Raw genomic sequence first — 20,280 nt, 5'->3', positions numbered from 1 at the left:
CTCAAGCAAAGAAGCTGTTGCCCCACTCAGCCTAACTTAATTGATGTCACAGCTGAACAGAAGTGATTCATCCCCAGCAAACCTAATGTTTTCATGAACTTAGGTACATAATGAGATAAAGAGTATATTCATGTCATGCAGAGTATTTAATCTGGAAGTTAAAGTGTCTACTCACAAAATAAGACTTTTAACAACTGACAATTTTGATCCTGAACATGCTTCTTACCTACTTAGACAAACATTGAAACATTTTAATGGTCTTATGTTTTGCAAGCCAGACTTTAGAAGACAGTTCTTAGTCTCTGTGTAAAAAAAAAAAAAAAACATATTGTGAATGCTCTGAAGTAGAAGAAAGCTTGATTAAGGTCTTTCAGAATATTTAAACTTGACAGAAATATTATTCTCAGTAGAAGCTCTGCCTTGGATTGAAATGGAGTCAGCGTTCAATCTCTTAAATCTAAATACTTCTTTGCACTTTATCCAAACTGGGAAACTGAAGTCAGCTGTGAAAAAGATATTTTTTAAGTCAGGCATTGAATTTGTGGTTTGGCTTTTTTTTTTTTCAAATGTAGAAAACACCCTTTAGTAAACACATTTCTCCACTGGCTTTTCCGGTACAGTTTTAAAATCTCTCTCTAATCATCAATTTGTGTCTTCTTATTAAAATAATCAACCTTCATAAAAATGTGTTAATTGTTCCTTTCCTTCTTTTCCTCTTGCCTTTTTCTTCTTCCTATTGCCAATCATATGTTAAACTGGTGACTATCATGTCAAATACAATGTATGAATAGTTCGGCACAGTTTACGTCCTGCAGTCTTTTATCAGTGTTTGCTTCCAAATGAGTATTTTTAATTGCCACACCAATAAGAATATTGTTCATTGCTGAGTTGTATGTATCATGTGTGGCTTGCTTTTTTTTTTTCTTTCCCTTTTACCTGCCTGCCTATATTAAAAAAAGAAGAAAAAAAATGATTTTTTTTTAGCAAGGTATTTGATCAATTTTAAAGCAAATTATATAAAAGATGACTTGTCAAGATTAGCAGGTTTCTGAAAGTACTTTGCAGTGAGTTGCATTTGCTAAAACAGTGCTAATGAAAAAGTCAAAAAGTCCCTTTCATTCAAAGATAATGAAATGATGTATTTTAGTTACACATTGTCCATTAAGGAAAAGTCACTTTTCTGCTGCTAAATATTATTTTGATGTACAATGTTTTCCTAGGGATGTTTTTTGTTGGGGTGTTATTGAGCAAGAGATGCAGTGCAGTTTTCATAAGAGACAATAACCTTTGTGCAGAGTTAGACTGCCAGCTTCCCAAAGTTGTAAGATACTGAACTTGTGCTCAAGTTCAAGGGGCTGTATATGAGCTCTACTGAAAAAGGCTGCAAAAATCACTCCATTCAAACTGAAAAAGAGATTTGGGAAGTATGAATGGAAGAAAAACAGGAGAACATAAATGGAAGAGAGGATACAATGTATGCAAACTTATTTCACAGAAAGGACATGGAAAGATCCAAATGAAAAATTGAAGCTTGTAAGATCTTTACGTCTGTTAATGTTAGTGAATTACCATCTGATGGTATAAACTGATGAGTCAGAAGCAGGATGATGAAACAGATTTCAAAATAGTGAGTAAAATTTTTAGTATAGCTAACTGCTGGTTTATCCTGCTGTTGGCACACTAATTTGTACAGAGAGCTGGTGCTTATTAAAATGGTAAGCAAAATTATGAATCATATATGCTTAATGAGACATTTGATGTGAGATGCAAGTTTGCATTGAAATGAAACTCCACATTGTACAGTGAAGGGAGTAGCCCACCATCACAACATTTCTGAGAATATGAGTTAATGAAAGAAATGGCACAATTCTGACCATATATGGTATGGTCTTGCTTATTGCAATTGAATTCATTCTTACCTTGGAACAAAGACAAGAAAAGCTGTATAGGATCTCATCTCCTTGAAGTGTTTATGTGGCCAGCAGAAAGTACTGCAACTCTCAAGTTAAAAGCATTAAATTAAAATTAATCCTAGTTTAATTAAATCATTTTGTTATAGGGAAATCATCACTTTGCTTATTCTTATAAAAACATAGTCGTGTTGTTATTCAAAAAAATGCATTTGTTCACATTGATGAATAATTTTCTAGTCTTTTTTAGCAGAATATTTGATCCTGAAAACTGCCAATCTGCCAAAAAGTCCAAATTATTTTATTGAATTTTCATAATCTAAGTTCATGTCAAGATTAAGGTTTTTTTGTTGGTGGAATGTCCTTTCTATACAGTATTTATCCCTAAGTCACTTGAGATTAAAAAAAACAAATAAATCCCTATGGAGTACAGAATTTTTCTTATGGAGAAATTTTGTCCAGTATTACATGGGACAGGCAAGTTAGAGTCTATCTCTTCCTTTGACTGATGCAATATTTTGTTTTTCCCATTAAAGAGAGGTTGTCCATTAGAACACAGTCTGGGCTACACATTATATATAGATATAATAACATAATTATTGTTCCTGGAGCAAAATTAGTGGAAATGGCTTGATCCTGGAAGAAAGGAAGTATATTTGCAGTTTCCAAATTATGATTAACAAATTATTTATATAGGCTGAAAAGAAGAAACACTGATTTCAGTAAAAATGTCAGTAGGGACTTTTCAGATCATCGTGAAGTGTATTGGTCTGTGAAGGTACTAAGTACTTTATAATACATGTTTTACTTGTGATTTCAGTGACATTATTATCAGGGATGCTGCTGATTTTTCTGTTGTTACATTTAATAAAACCTGAAGGCTCCAGCACAAAAAATATGCATTCCTTGAACAGCAGATTCATTTAGAAGTGAGTAGTTGTGGTTAATGGTTATTAACAGCAGACAATGGCAATTCATTAGTGCTTGTTTTTTCTTGGTTGGGTTTTTACTGTTGTTGTTATTTGGGGTTTTTTGCTTGTTTGGGTGGTTGTTCAGGTCCAGCTGGCAACTAAGCCCTACGCAAGGAGATGTAGGAGGGATTCAGAAGAGTAAAAGAATAAGCTTGTGGGTTGAGATAAAGACAGTAAATAAAGCAGAGCTGTCCTCACAAGCAAAGCAAAGCAAAGAATTAATTCACTGTTTCCCATGGGCAGGCAGGTGTTCAGCCGTACCCAGGAAAGCAGGGCCCCATTACGTGCAATGGCTACTGGGGAAAAAAAGGAACATAATTCCAAACATCCTTCCACTACCTCCCTCTTTCCCCAGATTTATGTGCCAAGCATGACACCAAGTGATCTGGAATTGTCCCTGTCATCAGTTTGGAGTCAGCTCTTCCAGCTGTGTCCCCTCCCAGCTTCTTATGCAGCCCCAGCCTCCTTGCTGGGGAGAAGCAGAAAAGGCCTTGAAACTGTGCGAGCCCTGCTCAGCAATAACAAAATAATCTCTGTACTACCAACCCTTTGTTCAGCACAGATCCAAAACCCCATACCAGCCACCAGGAGGAAAATAACCTCCACACCAGCCAAAACCAGCACAGTTTTTTTTTTTGTATTGGCCTTAAATGGTGACCAAGAGCTACATAGATGAGCTGGGTGGATTTCTGTCATTTGTAGAATTGATCAAACTCCTGGGAAGATTCCTACACAGTGTTAATTTAGGTTAAATTTGAAGTTGGGGAAAGAAAAAAAAAAAAAAGGAGATTGTTTATACTTAGCTAGAATCTCTGCAAAATACCATTAGACATTTTCATATATTTTGACTGAAGTTTAAAATGAGTGTTCAAACTCATGAATCACTGTCTAATTCTTGTTTCTGTTCTATGTATTGTGGAAGTACTAATGTTTCATCACTTGGAGTTATCAGATCATGTTTCCTTAATGTTCACTTCTCCCTGCGAGCCCCCATCCAACCATTCTGCGTAGAACTGTTTTCACAACTTGGTTGAAAATAGTGTGGATGATTTCAGGAGAGGAAGCTTAGTACAACAGACTTTACTTTTCAGTACTGATATTTGCTATGCAAAGTTCACAGAATCAGAAAATTACTGTTAAAAGTGATTGAGATATTTCTCTGTAGATAGGAAAGGGAGCAATTGTATTAAATGTCATATTTTCTGTTACCACGTTTCTGAATATGACAGCACTATAAAATGCTGCCAACATTTGTATGGTACCATAAATGTATCTAACAACTGGCCTTCATCTTCTCTTATAATAAGACATGAATTAAGTATGTTTACAGTTGTCAGCAATCCATTTTAGTGCTGCGATGTAGCACTGGAATTATGTGCTTCTCCCCAGCCCTTTCTCTCCTGCCCTTTAAAGAGCATGATGACATTCTCACAATTCAAAATCATATTTTCTATTTTCTTCACTGGATGATAAGCCCTTCTGTTGCTAACAAATATTCCTCTGTCCCCTCAGAAGATGATTGTGCAAAGCTGCTCATGGGAATTCTGTGCATTTCTATTGGCACTGTTTTGAGTGCTATCACAAAGCAACCAGTCAGCTGCACTTGGCATCTGGAGTCTAAAAGGAATGATCTTGCACTTCCAAGTTACAACTTGGAGGTTCCAAACAGGTACCATTGAGTTGTCAGATCTTCTTTGACCTTACTAAGCTGTGTATCAACACATAAAATTGACGTTTTTCTGAGTCAAGGTGCAACTTTAAATACAAACATATGGCAATATTTGTTGAGTTAACGTTCTCATGTCTTTTTCACTTCTGCTTCAGAGGCTTAGCCACTAGAAGTGATCAAGATCTCACAGACTTCTCTGTCAGTGTAATGCAAACTTGTATACATAAAACCACATTTCTGTAGGCATGTGAACATGAGCTAATATAGACATAATTGTTACAGGAAGACTGAATTTTTTTTCTGTGAGGCATGAGTCTAGCTTAAAGTCTTATATAAATAATGCACAATGAATTTAGGCTGCTAAAGTGCTTTGACGTTAAATGAATCCTGTTTATGTACAGTGGTCATCATAAAAATGCCAACTCTTGCCAGAAAATCATTATAGATTCAATTTTTGTTTTGTAGGAACGTTCCTCTGGATTGTTGGCATTTATGTATCTGCTGACAGTTTTTGATTTTTAATAATTATTGCTTGTTTCTTCTTTTTTATCATAAGTTCTTTTGTTTTGAATATAGTTAAGGCATTATCGTGCTTCCATTAATGATTCTTTTATTTGAGTCTAAATGTCTAAAAACATGGTAAAAAGTAAGCAGATCTTTAAGACTGTTCTAAGCTTTTCTTTTGTATGATATGTGATGCTAATAATGCCCTGCAGGAAAATAATCTAAGAACTTCATTATAATAGTGTGTTTCAGAAAAAGAGCATGACAGCTGTGTATTATTTCTAATTGAAATTACTGAAATTCTTAGCACCATGGAAGTGAGTCTTTGAAACAGAAACTATTCAATTTAGATTATTTGTATTATAATTAAATCATTTCACATTTACACAGGAATAATTACCATCTTAATAAGGCCTTTTCACAGAACAGTAATGCCATATATCTTTGCATTTATATACGTGTATACTTTTGAAATACTTCTATTAATCAAAGTTTAATTTTAAAATTGATAAATACAGCAGTATTTTCTCTATGGAAATTTTAGTAGTAATGCAATTCCTGTTCTTGAGATAAAGGAAAGATATTTTTCTTCAAATTATTTTTTGTCCACAATTTTAAGAGTGATGCCAGATCATTTGCTTAACTGAATGGTGTGTTGACTTTAGCATAGTTGCAAAAGAGAGGAAGCTTCAATCTGTGTGGTTAAAATTACAGAAAACTTATGAGTCTTTGTTGCATTAGGTGATTGAATTTGGGCTTCAACTTGCTTTCCCTGTATTATTTTCTTATGCTTCTCTTGGTCTCACTGACAATCCTCAGTAAAGTTTTGATCCACAGTGTCCTATTCACTTAACAGTGAGCAAGAAATTGCCCACATGTTAAATAATCAATCTAGGTGATTCGTTAGTTGAACTAACTGATAAAATAGATATTCTAGTATTTAAGTCTCCTTTCACATAATTACAAAGTTTATATAATCAGTTTCTTCTTATTGAAATATACTTTAAAAAAATCTTACAATGTTTTCCTCCCTGTTTGGAGTATAATGTATTTAATAGCAATACTTGACTGAATTTGTTTTGTGATATTATTTAAGAAATAAAAAATTTATTTTTATTTGCAAGATGACTGCTAATTTAGGATCTTAGAATCTGAGGTGCATCACTTCAGTACACTTTGTCTATCCGCTTTCCATAGATTCAAGTTGCCTTTAATTTCTTTGAAAGTCAGTTTGAAATGCAGGTGCTTATCAACCCTTCAAAAGAGGCCATATATGACTCAAAACTGTAGGCATTATCATGTAAAGTTAAGAAATCTTTTTACCTTTAACAATAGTCTCTTCCAAGTGGGTGGTGATGAGAACGAGCTAGAGAACGAGCTAGTAGTACAGTTACTGACACTGTTTCTACACTGTGGATGAGGAGAAAATTTAAGTCTCCAGGGCTGTCAAGCCAGCATGAAATTCAGATATTTTTAAAATTATTATTTTAGCTCTGTGAGTCATTCTGTGATACATAAGGATATGTGCAATAAATAGATAATAGGTTAGATCTAGCCAAAGTGTTTCAGTGTGACACTGGAGATGCACTTGTTATGCTTTTTTGTCTTTGTGACAAAATACAAATATTTTGTAACAATATTTCTAGATATGTAAAACTAGTGATTCAAGTTTAGGTAATTAGACTTTAAATTCTGCTCATTATCTTCATATTTAAAAAAAAAAAAAAAAAAGATCCCACAAAGAAAATATTGCAAGAGTGTGTGGTTGCCATTTCAGACACAGATTCACGTCTCAGTCTGAGTCAGTTCCACTCATCATATCTAATGTCTCAAAACAAGTCCTGCAACAGAACTGATAACACATAATGCTGTATGAAAACAGAAGAACTTGTGAAGATCTAAAATTCTCCATAATTCTAGTAGCAGTTTGTTTGCTGCACAAACAAGAATTTTGATTATCATTGATTTAGCCTTAATGAACACAGATGTATTTAGTCATGCAGTTATTCAGCATTTATATATCTAGCCATAATATTTGACTCAGTGATATTGTCAGCATTGATGCTGAGAATTTAAAATGCTAAACACTGATGAGTGTACTCAGTAGTATGTGGAAAAGCTTGCTATCAGTTGTTTGTTGTTTGTTTGTTTTTTTTTCCCCAGTGGAATATGTTAGAAAGCAATAAGGGAGAATAAACTATATTAGATGCTTCTCTCTTACTGTTTAGCGCATTGTGTGTATTTCTTGAAATCAGAAAATTGTGCCTCACAAACCTTCTTCGCGTGCAAGTCTTGAAATCTTGTAGAAGTCCTCCACATCTATTTTAAGTTTCAAAGATTTTTGTCCATTGTACATCAGCATACAGAAATATGTAATACCTACAGATGAATTAAAATCTGAGCATATACAATCTGACATACTTAGATTTTAGATTTGGATTCCACTACAAATTTAGGAGATTATTTTTGAATAAGAATTGTAACATCCATTTACCATACTAATCCATTTAGTACTTATCTTTCTTTACTATGTTGATGATAATTTAAACTTCCTCTTGATAGTGTATTTCTGTCTTTTAAAAAAAATTTCATAATATACCTACAACAACTTGTTATTAATTAAATGTTAAAAAGCATATTGAGTTGGCATGACCTGTCCCACTGTGTGTGTCAGGCATCAATATCACAAAACAATGTTTGAAACTGTTCCCATCATATCTCTGAGCTGACTTGGTAGGCAGAGTAAGTTTTGAATACAAAATTGGTTTGACTTTCACTTCACTCCATAGAGAAATCTTGTTAAGGGCAGGTACATGCTCATTTCAGAAATTCTGAGACTAAGAGGAGAGACTTCTGATTTAGGGTTAACATAGTAAAAGCCCATCAAAACAATGAGCATATTTCTGCTAGTGAAGAGGTCTAAGAGTTAGCTGTCAAAGAAAGGTATCCGATGTTAATATCATGTCATGAATGTATACTTCAGAAACTTAGTAGAAGTATTTAATGGGAATGAATATTTCTACCTGTACTAGGGAAATGGATCAAATGAATGGTTTAGCTGTTACACAGGCGTTTATAGCATACTCTTTCTTTAGGATAATATCCATACTCTCCTGCAATCGCATTTCAGAAAAATGGGTGAGAAACTTGCATGGTAAAAAAGCTGACACACTTTCTTTTCCCAGTTTTGCTCTTTAGGAGGAAAAACAAACATGCAATTATATTTTTTCATTTGAATTTCTGGAATTGTTATCTATAAGCTGTTTTAGTTTTCCCCAAACAGGGTTATAAATTATAAACAACAGATCTGATTTGGGTTATTTTTACCTTTTATTTCTGTACTGGCAAAGAGAGATTTTTCTTATTGCTGTTGGCTTTTTGTTGTCAAATAACTGGAAATGGTGGTCTTGTAATGCAACTGTTTCCAGAGACTGTTGTTTCAGTATTTGTTGGAACAGTGACAAAACTTTAATTCAGCTATCCTTGACACAGCAGGACTTTTTGACACCTCAGCGTGTTTCGTTCCTCGGAGGTCTACAGACTCTGCCATCCTACCATTCTAGTTCACATTCTTGTTTACGTAGTCTTCCGTGACATGAAGAGTCTTGAGACACCTTATCACCTCTCTTCTTTTGCCAACAGCAATCAATATAAAGATTCAGAAAGTGAATATACTGTATTTTTGAGTAATCTGCTCCAAACAACTCTTTCCAATGTAGGATTTAACCAAGATACAGGCCCTGTACAGCTGAAGAAATGAAGGCTTAAGAAATAGAGGCATTTGACAGTGTTGCTGTGCTTCGGTGTCAAATCTCATTAATGCTTAAAAGTGAGTTATTTCTCATTTAGTTGAATATATGTGTTTTCATTTAACCTGGAGGTTTTTTTCCCAAAACAAAGTTTTTATATTCTCTTCCCAATTATATAAATCAAAAGTTCTCTCTCCTTTGGGTATTCTATTCAGACAGGAGCAGGTATTTACTTTTGCAAAATCAATAAGATGAAGTCCTGATATGGAATATAAAATACTTCCATGGGAGGAGGGGGAATAGGACTCTTATTTCTATTTGTATGTTGTCTCTGAGAAATTACTAATACGGCCTTCACAATTTTATCTGAGCAGAAGTATTTAGCTGGATAAATCAGTAAACACGGTCTTTGAATGTTGACTCTGTAGCTTGTCTATATCTAGTGCTCACCAAGGTTTGACTGCAGATCTGATTAGGTTTCCAAACCCCATTCTGTTTTTCCCCTCAACCCATTTGTTGTTCTGGAGAATGCTAATGTTGGTGTCCTTTTCACTTTGTGTTGGAATTGCTCATATATTTCAGCTGCACCACTATTTAGAAACATTTATAAGAAAAAGAAGAGGAGAAAACAAAGCCTCAATAAACAAATTCTAGTAAGAATTTGTTTCTGTGTTCACCTTTCACTGTTTGCCATGTAATCAGTAAAAGAAAATGTCTGTAATATTGCAACACCTACTCAATGTGCATGCATATCATTGCATCCACCCATAACAAATCCGTCAGTAAAGCCGGGGTGATGAGGAATGATTAATGGTAGGAGCTACTGAAGTAAACAGTCATACAAGTAGGAATAATTGTAGAACTCAATTTTTGCATGGATTTCTGGCTGGTTTTGAGACCTGTTATATTTTATATGTGCCTAAATATGCCTAAAGTACCACCATTGTTTTTCTTCTGAAAGGTAGGTGTCATAAAGATTTTTGATTTCCAAAGCAAATACTGTATTTTAAGGGTAATCATGTGGGCATCAGAATATGCTAAGTAGCTTATGTCACTGACTGATTTTCAAACTGAAGAAATGTGTATTTGTTGAAATTGTTTATGGACAAGAAGTATGTGAATATGGTCAAGATAATTCCTGTGTGAGAATACAGCTGACCAGAGACTAAAACCAATTAAAACTGATTTTGTTGTTGTAATACACCTTACTGAGACTGTGTCTCTCTTCTACAAGACCACCAGATCATGTATTTCCTTTCTTAAAATCAATTCAGCCTGTCTTAAGAAACAAAATTCCCTGAATTTAGTGGGCTGTAGATTAGAAAGGATAATTGTTCCCACTTCTCGGAGTGTAAGACTATTACAGAAAATGCACCATCTTAATGTTCAGAAGTGTTCTTCTGTTTTTATTAAGAAATGCATTAGGGTATGCACATTTGATTTTATGACACTGCCCTTTACATTGAAATTTCCCTGTGACTTTCTAATTTTAACAAGCCAATACATTTATAGACTGTAATCGTATCTTCTCTTAACCTTCATTTTTCTAGAGTGAATGAGCTAAGCATTTTCCAAGTCCTCTTATAAATTGGATTCTGTGCTTTTGATGATGATCCTGTTATCTTCTACAGCTTGAATTAATATTCCTTGCACATGCACTGTGATCTACTGAAGTCCAGATTAGGTTTTGTACAGTTACATTAAAAGTGGAACAATACCAGCTGATTCACTATGGTCGTGTTCTCTTGGTTGTCCAGTAACTTCTAGTAGCATTAAACTTTTCACTTTAGTCCTTCCCTATACAGTTTATAAGATTGCACTGTTTAATGTAAATCCTTTTTACTCAGTGAGAGACCTTGAATGTACCAGTAAATGTCATCCAATTTCATTTCCCCATTTTCAGAGGCTTGATTAAAGACAGATAAAATAATCAGATTTTATAAGCATGAAAAAACCCCAGGTATTTTCTTGTTAAAAATATTTGTCAGGTTAGAGATAGATAATGTACCTTCAGTCAAACTACATTGCATTGCATTACATTGTACCTGTAGCTGAAGCTTGGATTACTTTTATCTTATGATTTTTCTCTGAAATTTCTCAGATCTGCAGTTCTTGGGAGCATTGTTCCCACTGCTTTTGAGTAACTTTAATATTTATTCATCTATCATCAAATATAATCATACATATGTAGTATATGTACATATGTCCGCATATATATATTCATATACGTGCATATATATGTGTCTATGTATATATATGTATACGTGTACACACATATATGTGTGTATATATATATATGTCTTTGCTAATAAATTGTACAAAGATCTTTGATCTTCCTTCTTTTCCTCTTTATTTTTCTGAGACTTTGGCTTTTGCTATGTTCAAATCAGAAATCATAGCAATTATCACAAAAGAAAGTTGTTTTCCAGCTGAATCTACTTAAATTCCTAAAAATTCTGAATGAAGAGAATAGAATAATCTTATTTCTTGGCATCAAATGATAATGCTGGATATCCAGGCTGCACAGCCCAGCCGCTTCAATGCCAAATATCCCTGACATCTACATGTCTGATTAATGGACTCTATGCAAAGAAGCAATGTATAGTTAAAATTTTTCTCTCTCTATGGGACTCTTTTGCTTTCCACTGTTGTAAACACATCTCCACACTTATTTTTTCAATACTACAGTGATTTAAAGATCAAGTTGCTGCATTATTGATTGTTTGTTATAGATTTTTAAAAATAATAAAAGTGGCTGATTTTATTTTCTTTCAGAGTTGCTATGTTTTAATACAGTTCATAAAATTTTTAATGCCCTACCAAGGTTAACTTTATGGTTAATTCAAGTTTACTTAAACAGGAAAAAAATAATGTTTTTCTCTTTCTCCGTCTAGTCTCTAGATGGATATGTAATACTTTCTTGATGTGCATCTTTGCATGCTTCTCAGATAGTGATTTATTCTTCTTTTGTTTTCCTTCTTATGCAATGTATGCATTTGGAGAAGTCATGTGCAAGTGGTGTATCATCGGTTATATAATACTCATGGGACCTTACAATATTTGCAAGTATAAATTGGGACCATAAGTCCACTGTGGATTTGCTGACTTCTCCTGAATTTAATTAAGATGTGAAGAGGCATGAATAATGTTAATTATTACAATAAGCTATTTTAACATTTTAAAATTAGAAATATTTTTCTGATGAGTGGAATATTTTCATATTATTTGTGGACAGAAGGGCAAAGAAACTACTGTGATCAGAAGTGACATACGATCCTTGATCTGTGGCCGTCTGGACATGTATGTGAGTGATGGGGGATGATCATAGAAAGCAGCAAACAGGGAAGATAGAGAGATATTTTTTATCATGTCTTTCTTTTTATCTCTCTATCCACTTAGTTGCAGAAGTTGAACTTCACTGAGATTGTCAACAAAGTCATTATTCCACTCATTGGTCAATGTGTGTTCATTTTCTGCTGATTGCTGCAGGGATCAATGCAGTGTGTGCTGATCTTTTTCTCAGGTTCACTTTTCCAAGGGCGGTTATGTGTAATCCTCATAGAGTGGTTTAACCCCAGCCAGCAGCTAAGCACCATGGCACTGCTCACACACTCCCTCACCCACCAGGCTGCAGTGGGATGGGAAGAGAATCTCAACAGTGACTTTTGGGTTGACATAGACAGTTTAATAGATAAAGCAAAAACCATGCATTCAAGGAAACCAAAGTAAGGAATTAATTCACCACTTCCTGGGATTCTATCATGCATAAACCTTACTTGGGAAGACAAACACTCACTCTGATCATGTTCCCCACCCAGTCCCCTTCCTTCTTCTACCCTTTTAAACTGAGCACATGCCATATGGTGTGGAATGTCCCTCTGATCAGTTGGGGACAGCTGTCCTGGCTGTGCCTCCTCGGTGAGGTGGGATGAGGAGCAGAAAAGCCCTTGACTGTAAATACTGCTCAGCAGTAACAAAAACATCCCTGTGTTACCAAACTTTCCCGCACAAATCCAAACCCAGCCCCACAGAGGTACTGTGAAAAAAATTAGCCCTATCCCAGCCAAAACCAGCACACTTCATTTCATCTGTGTCATAGTAATAGGTCATAACTTAGGATTAATACCTTGCAAGTGTTGAAATAATAATTCACACACGGGGAAAATCACAGACAAAGGAGTGATAAAAACTTTCATCTCTCCCTTATGAAACTATTGTAATAGATGTTATGGCTTGTATGCTAATTTTTGTTTTATTTTTATTGGTCTAGTTTTTTGGTTCTTTTTTAATTTATTAAAGTAGGTCATATATGCGTTTTCATGCATTTAGAGGGCAGGTTCTGTTCATAGATGGATCTGGGCAGAGATGGAAGAAGCAGTAAATCAGTAGGTTTTCCAGTTTTCAGGAAAAAACCCAAGCTTTTGTCTTCAGTTTACCTTAGTATGTAGCCTCCAGGCATGCCTTATACTGAAATAAATAAATACTACTAACAAAACCCCAACTTGGGTCTTTCAGCAGAAGTGTTTGCTATCATTTTATGGTGTGAAAATTGTCTTTGAATTGAAATTAATCTCTGAAGGGCGAAATGACCTAAAGAAGTATTTGCAAGAAGTGCCTTGACATAGCATTCTGAACTGCATATTATTAAATAAATCAAACTATACTGAACATAAACAGAACCACATGGCAACTCTCTATATAATGCTGCCCATGAAAGGGTCATAGAGAAGATAAGATATATATATATTTATATATATATATATAAGATATATATAAGACTCTATCAGGTTAGAGACCTCTGTTTGGATCAAGGGTTTTTGAGAAAATTAGTATTTACACTGGTGTTTGCTTGATCTATGCTATTTCTAGTACATGTGGATTAATTTCACTAGACAATACCAAGAACTAAATCTGTTAACCTGCAAAGGACAATAAGAAATATATATTTCTGTAAAAGTTTAGGTTACAGGTTTTCAGGTATTTTTCTGTTTGCTTGCTTGCTTGTTTCATTTTTCATTTCAGTCATATTTAAGTAGTAATGATGGCATGGTTTATTTTGACTTTCTCAGGGATAAGAAACTGTCTTACATTCATAAATTGCAGAATGTGTATCAGCTTGTCTTTGAATCTGAGCACACAGTAAGGAAGGGATAATAAGATACTTAGATACTTTTTACAGTATCATCCTACTGTGAGGCTCAAATTCTGTTTCCAAGGTATTTGTAAAATGTAATACCAATTCCATAAACTCATGCTAATCTGATTGTAGGATGCTGCTTATTTATATAGCAATTATCTATATCCATGTATTTATGAGAATAGGATAGCCCTTTTTTTACATTAATTAGATATGGACTAAGGTTTTTAGATATCTGTTTAGATATCTGTGAATTCTAGGTGTATACAAATAAAGTCTATGATTTAAATTTTTCAATTGCTGATTAATAAACATGAAGCTTTTTTTTAAAAAACAACATAAATATAAATTGTTTCTGGTTTAGCAACCTTTACTTTTCTGATTGAAGCTAAATATTGTCCTGTCTTGATAAATCATTGGAATTTGCCAATCATGGTGTGGAAAATAGTTTCAGTATCTGCCTGCATAAATACTAATTATGATACGGCTATTCACTATGTCCAGAAGTTTCTTTTCCTCTTTGTGGTAAGGAAATTCTATATTGACTTTCCTAACTGAATAGCATCTGTCACAGAGTATATGAAGATGACTGAAGTCCAGATATAATTTGTGCTGAAACCCTGTAATGACTCATATCTTCAGTTCTTTCAGTGTAAGCCCCAGTGTAGACATTCATGTTCCAGAATGTGTCATGTCTTGATTTAGTTTAAGACAGCTAAAAATGACTTAAATCAATATAATGCATTGTTAAAGTGAGGAATGTTTACACAGAGGCTTAAAATATCGGTAGTATTTACACTGAAATTTCATGCAAACTGTATACATAAGACATCATTTAAAAGCTTTACAACCAGTAAAAACTTCCACTGCACTGTCCCATTTCCTAGTCTATCTAAAATCTATCGCACCTCAAGCTGTTTCTGTTACAATTAGGAGTTGAAGAGACACATTTGAACATGATGTGAGAAGACTTTCCTCTCAGGAAACCTTTTGTACCTGGGAGAGGGCACTCTGAATCAGCTGGTGGTGCTCCTTCCTGGTTTTTTTTTGGACCATGCAGCTTCCTTTGCAAGGATGAGGAGGAGGCTCTCCTCCTGTTATCTTTTGGAAGCAAATGCATCCTGGGCTGTGATTGAATATCCCCACAATTAAGTATAGCTATTTTCACTCTGCTTTGCAGCACATGTAATCTTCCATACCTGCATGAGATAGGGATAAAACTTTTGTACTCTGATTTGCTTGCCATGTGCCTTGTGTAGTATTAATTCTGCACAGGTGTTACTGACTCCATCCAGAGCCAGACACCAGGGAATGAGTTTAAAAAGGTGGTTCATGGCAGTAGCAGTTATTTGCCATTGTGTTGATTGAACTTTTTATTTTGTTAGGAATGGAGAAGTAGAGATGATTTTACAGAGGAAGGAAATGAAATTATCATTGGGAAGGGGGAAATACGCCATCAAAAGAAAACAGGCAGTTTAAGGCAATGACAGAATAAGAAAACATCTTTATAAAAGGTGCTTAAAGTGTGGCTTATTCTTATGCAATGGTAAAGAAATGGTTTATCAGCCTGTATTTAATTAATCCATTTTACATGTCTGGAAACTATATATCCAAAATCTGCATGGTGATTCATGCATGAAAGGAATTTTTCTGTGTGATACATGATTTTTTTTTTTTAAGAAAGAAAACAGTAATCTTCATTTAAAACAATTATGGCTGAGTTCTGAGTCAACTTACTTCACTGAGTGTCCTAGAAATCTCGCTCAGAATTAGGGTATAGAAAACATTTTAATTTATTTTCCCTAGTCAATAAGTAAGAGAAATGGATGTGCACATTTTACGTCATGTTCTGACTATGCCAACAAGTTGTAGGATTTATTGGCTTAGTAGGAACAATTGAGTCACTTCTATAAAATCCCAAGTACAAATCCAACCAAGACTCCTAAAATGTGGTATGTTGACTTAATCTATTTGGGAGTGAGATTCTTTTCAACATGGAACAGTCATAAAACAAGGAAATTGCCCGGAACGAGGTACTGAAAATTTACATCCTCTAGGAAACTCAGGGTAATTGTATGAGCCTGAAGAATGCATTTTGTTTCATAGCATTATGCAATGGGAAAGAGAATCCAAATAATTCAGTCTTAGTCATCACTCATCAGGGAACAGTAATACCATGGATTTTTCTAATTTCCATGTTTTTAATGTGAAATGATTTGACCTTGCATTTTCTGTGGGGGACAAGAAGAACTGTGAAAGTAAGGCTTTATTTAAATACAATATGGTGACAGATGAGAGAATTTGTCCTTCCACAACCATGTAATCTTTGCTGTGGAAACAGAGAATTTACATCAGACTGAGAAATAGTATTTTTAAAAGAGAAAATGGAATGTAGCGATATGTACACTGTCAAACTACCAGAAAGCAAAACCTAATCAGAATTGAAATTAAAGGGTTGAAAATGAATTTAAGATTTTGAGACACTAGCAGGTTGCTGAAGTTTTCTGTGCTGCTAGTGGATGAAAATCAGCCTTTTCTTCAGTGGCCATTGTATTGTAGGCACATGATCAGGAAATTGGATTCTGTGATGTTACAGGCAGGATGAGAAACAAACAAACTAATGCTCACTTTAGCAAATCCTCAAAACATAGATGTCCTTGAAACCTTGGATTAGATGGTCTTCATAGATCCCTTCCAACTTCAGAGATTCTCGGTGATTCCCAAACACAGAATGAAAATAATTCTGTAATTAATCATAATAAGTAATTTTATTTATACTCCAGGCAGTTCCTCAATGGCAGTTATAGTTCTTGTTTAACAATAGAAGGATTATTGATTAGTGCTGTTACTACTTTTATTATGAAAACATCTGTATGAGACTGTTATCATTGTTATATGCATTTTATAAATAGTTCTATCTATTGTTTACACTTACAAATATAAAGTATACAATGAATTACTACTGCCATTTTACAGATTGGAAACATAGGCCAAAAGATCAAATCCTTATACTCAGTGCTTTTCTAAGCATAATGCCTATTACCACCCTTGGTGACCTATTTTAAACATACGGGAATTAGAAACTGAACCTCTGCAGTCGGAGTCCCTCTGTCACCAGGTACCTGTTCCAACATCCATTCCCCTGAACTGTGTTTGAAAGCAGAAGAGGAGCTGACTGATGATAGTCACCAGCACACACAGTGCATACGTGGGTGTGAACTCTGAGTGCTTGTTAAAATACCTCAACTAACTACTGGTAAAATTGGATTAATATTAGGTGCTAACTGATTCTGTCATATATTAAGATAAAAGAGATTAAGAAAATTTTTTTAATTGAAGAAATACCTTAACAGTTTACTATGACGTGGTTGTTACTTCTGTAGTTACAGAATAATATTCACTGTCTCTGTACAAAGAAAAGTCAGTGATTTAGTTTTCAGACTGGAATGTCATCTGATCTACTGTTGCCAAAGGTGATTCATGTCATCCTTGGGAAGGATAAACTTCTGATGGGAGGCAAAATATTTGAGGTTAATTTAAAATCTAGTAATTTGTAGTAGTAATTTGTAAGACGACATATATGTACCTCCTGTTTTTTGGCAGAGTGGTTCTCAGTTTTAATGGTACAATTAGGCCAAATTCTGATCTTCATGCAGCACAAAAGAAAAATCACTTTTTGCAGGAAAGTTTTCAAGTGGTCCTGGTGATTAAGTTTCAGAACAGTTGTAATCTTTTTAGTTTTCCCTTATATAATTGTAAATTAAGCTATGGTTTAATCTGTGACTGTGAATGTGTCTGATGGGTTTTTCTCTCTTGTATCTATTTTTGTCCCCTGATTATTCTCATTTATTATGGAAGATGAATAATATATCAGTGGTGTAGGTGTATGCATAAAACATTTTTTTCACTCTTTAAAGAATAACAATTTTAACTTTTATATTCTATTTCCTATATATTGTATTAATATATTTTCTGTATAAGATTCAGTATGCTTCTATTTCTATTTTTATATTTCATAAATTTGAGGAAGAATGTATTTTTAACATCTGTGCCCAAATAGAAATTCTTTCAGATGATAAGAAACTATTAGACCCCTCCAGTTAAATTTTAAATAATGATTTTGCTTTTCCAGGTACTGAAGCTAATTTTTCTTATGCACATAGAAAGCATTCAGCAGAGACAGGAAGCTGACCATAGAGTAATTTAATTACAGTTAATTAATAAACCCACTGGATCAAAGTAAGCTAATAAAGACAAGTGATAATGTGTCTTTGGGATAGAAAATCACTCTTAGGAGAAAACAAGATGAAAATGTTCAAAACATTTTATTTCCACACCGCCTATTAACTAGATACCTCATTTTCAGTAATTCAGAAGTGTTATATATGTAGCTGATATTATGATACATAACAGAAACTGCCAATATTGCAATATCTCAAATTAAGCTTAGTATTAGTTATAAAGGAATGTTACTGTATTTTTGCCCCTGAGTTTTCCTTCACACATTGCCTTGGAACACAGAATTCCAGAGTCTTCTGGAATTCAAGAGATTTAATCTTTTCTGTGGAAGTATTTGATGTTTGGCATGAACTTGTCAGATATCATATGTCTGAGATCTGTTGATTAATTAGGGATCACCCTGTTTACTACCAGATATTTTTTACTTCAAAGGGGAAATTACATTTCCAAGTATTTGAATAGCTACATTGTGCAAAACAAGCATGATATACACCTGCCTTAGAATTTAGTTTTCCTCGGCAGAGTAACGTAATGTAGCTCCAGATTAATAAAATATATAAGTAACCATTAATGACTGTCGTACATATATAAAATTGGAATGGAATCAGAATGATGAAAAGCTTGGCCTAGGGAATAAAAAAAAAAAGTACTGTTCCGATCTGCAGCTGGTAGGGAAGATGTATGTCTGTCATGGTGATGATATCCAGCCTTTAGCTCCTGTCAGGAAGTGGCTCTACTGTCAGAGACAGTCTGTGCACAAAGAATACCCAAGTTCCCAGGTGCTCCCCAGCATTGTACACTTGGCCTTGGTGAATGTACAGCTCCTGCCAAATGCTATAAAATGCTACAAACGTTGGAAAAACCCAACCCACAATAAAATTACTGGCTGAATTTCAATAAATGCAGTTCAGAAAAGGATAATGATTTTTCTTTGTCATTGAGTTCTGGTGTGAATTGGCAAATATTTTGTCTGGTAAATGGGATGACTGTAGCATAGACTATCCACTTTGTGGTGTCTCAAGAACAAGTTCCACATTATTATTCAAATTATTGTTGATTAAGAGAAGCAGAACAGAATATAACCTCTAGTCAAAACCAGATGAATTCTCTTTCATTTTCTTTGTTTATAGATTGTATGTTTTAGGTGGTCTGCCTAAGAAATTTCAATTGCTTGCACTTCAGAGCTGTTTCTGTTTCATAATTAATTACAAGATTTTTATGCTTATTCTAAAGCACATGATAATCTCATGCTCTGTCAGTATGAGACACACCACACCAATTAAATGTTTTCTTTTTTCCCCTCAATGCACACAGGTTGCCAGAAAAAAGGAATGTGCAATGGAGATTGTTAATATGGACATATCCTAAGACACAGTGTACCTTTTGATAAAATAAATACACTAGACTTTGACACGAAGGACAATTAATAGTGCCATGAATTACTGAGGACAGGTAAACTAAAATTTACTTTCCGTCTATTCTTTCATTCATTAATATAATGTGTCTACTAAGGCCTGCTATTACCTTCTTTCCCAACTTTGTTCTTGCCTGTTCATTTATAACTTTTCTTATATTCACACAAGGTTTTATAAGAAAAAAGTGGATAAATGGGTAATTGGTGATCAATGTTTACGACAGAACTCAAAATGGCTTTTACGTTTGTAACTCTAGGCTCTTCACTGATAGCAGACACAAATTTTAGGGAATGAATTTGCTGTGACTCATCTGTGTCAGTCTTGTAGTCAAGTTTGTTTGTGCTTAATGCATAAAGCAAGCTAAGTATTAATCTTTAATAGTCAGAAAAGTCTGCGTGCAGTCTAAAGTATTTGGGCTATAATAAGCATGGAGCCTTTTATTAGAACATCAGTGTGTGTTGATGGGAGCAGAGTCTTGTATTTTGTATTTGTACAGAGGAATACTGAATTATGAGAGAAATCTAGGGTACAGACGATCTTTCAGTCTGATTTTTAACTTTGTTGCCTTTTTTGTACAATCATTATTGTGAAAAGGGAATTCTGATGGCTACCAACACTGGAATGGGAATTTTACCTTTTTGTTTTTCATATAGTTAAATAGATTGTGAATCCTTTTGGAGGTTAAG

General features: G+C 34.3%; 1 protein-coding gene across 10 annotated transcripts in view; it reads left to right on the top strand.

Moving 5' to 3' along the window:
• The window catches only part of LRRC4C (leucine rich repeat containing 4C), a 509,132-nt gene that overhangs the window by 270,384 nt on the left and 218,468 nt on the right, over positions 1–20,280 (top strand). For 7 of the 10 annotated variants that reach the window (XR_001864494.1, XM_017742165.1, XM_017742172.1 and 4 more), the window contains one exon: positions 19,494–19,631. The exons of the other annotated variants lie outside the window; for them this stretch is intronic. The gene's annotated coding sequence lies outside the window, so the exon portion shown is untranslated. The remainder of the gene's footprint in view (positions 1–19,493; positions 19,632–20,280) is intronic. 10 annotated transcript variants of the gene reach the window in all.

The sequence above is a fragment of the Corvus brachyrhynchos genome, unplaced genomic scaffold, assembly GCF_000691975.1.
Source record: "Corvus brachyrhynchos isolate BGI_N302 unplaced genomic scaffold, ASM69197v1 scaffold115, whole genome shotgun sequence".
Classification (NCBI taxonomy): Eukaryota; Metazoa; Chordata; class Aves; order Passeriformes; family Corvidae; genus Corvus; species Corvus brachyrhynchos.
This window is presented reverse-complemented; position numbering and strand designations above follow the sequence as displayed.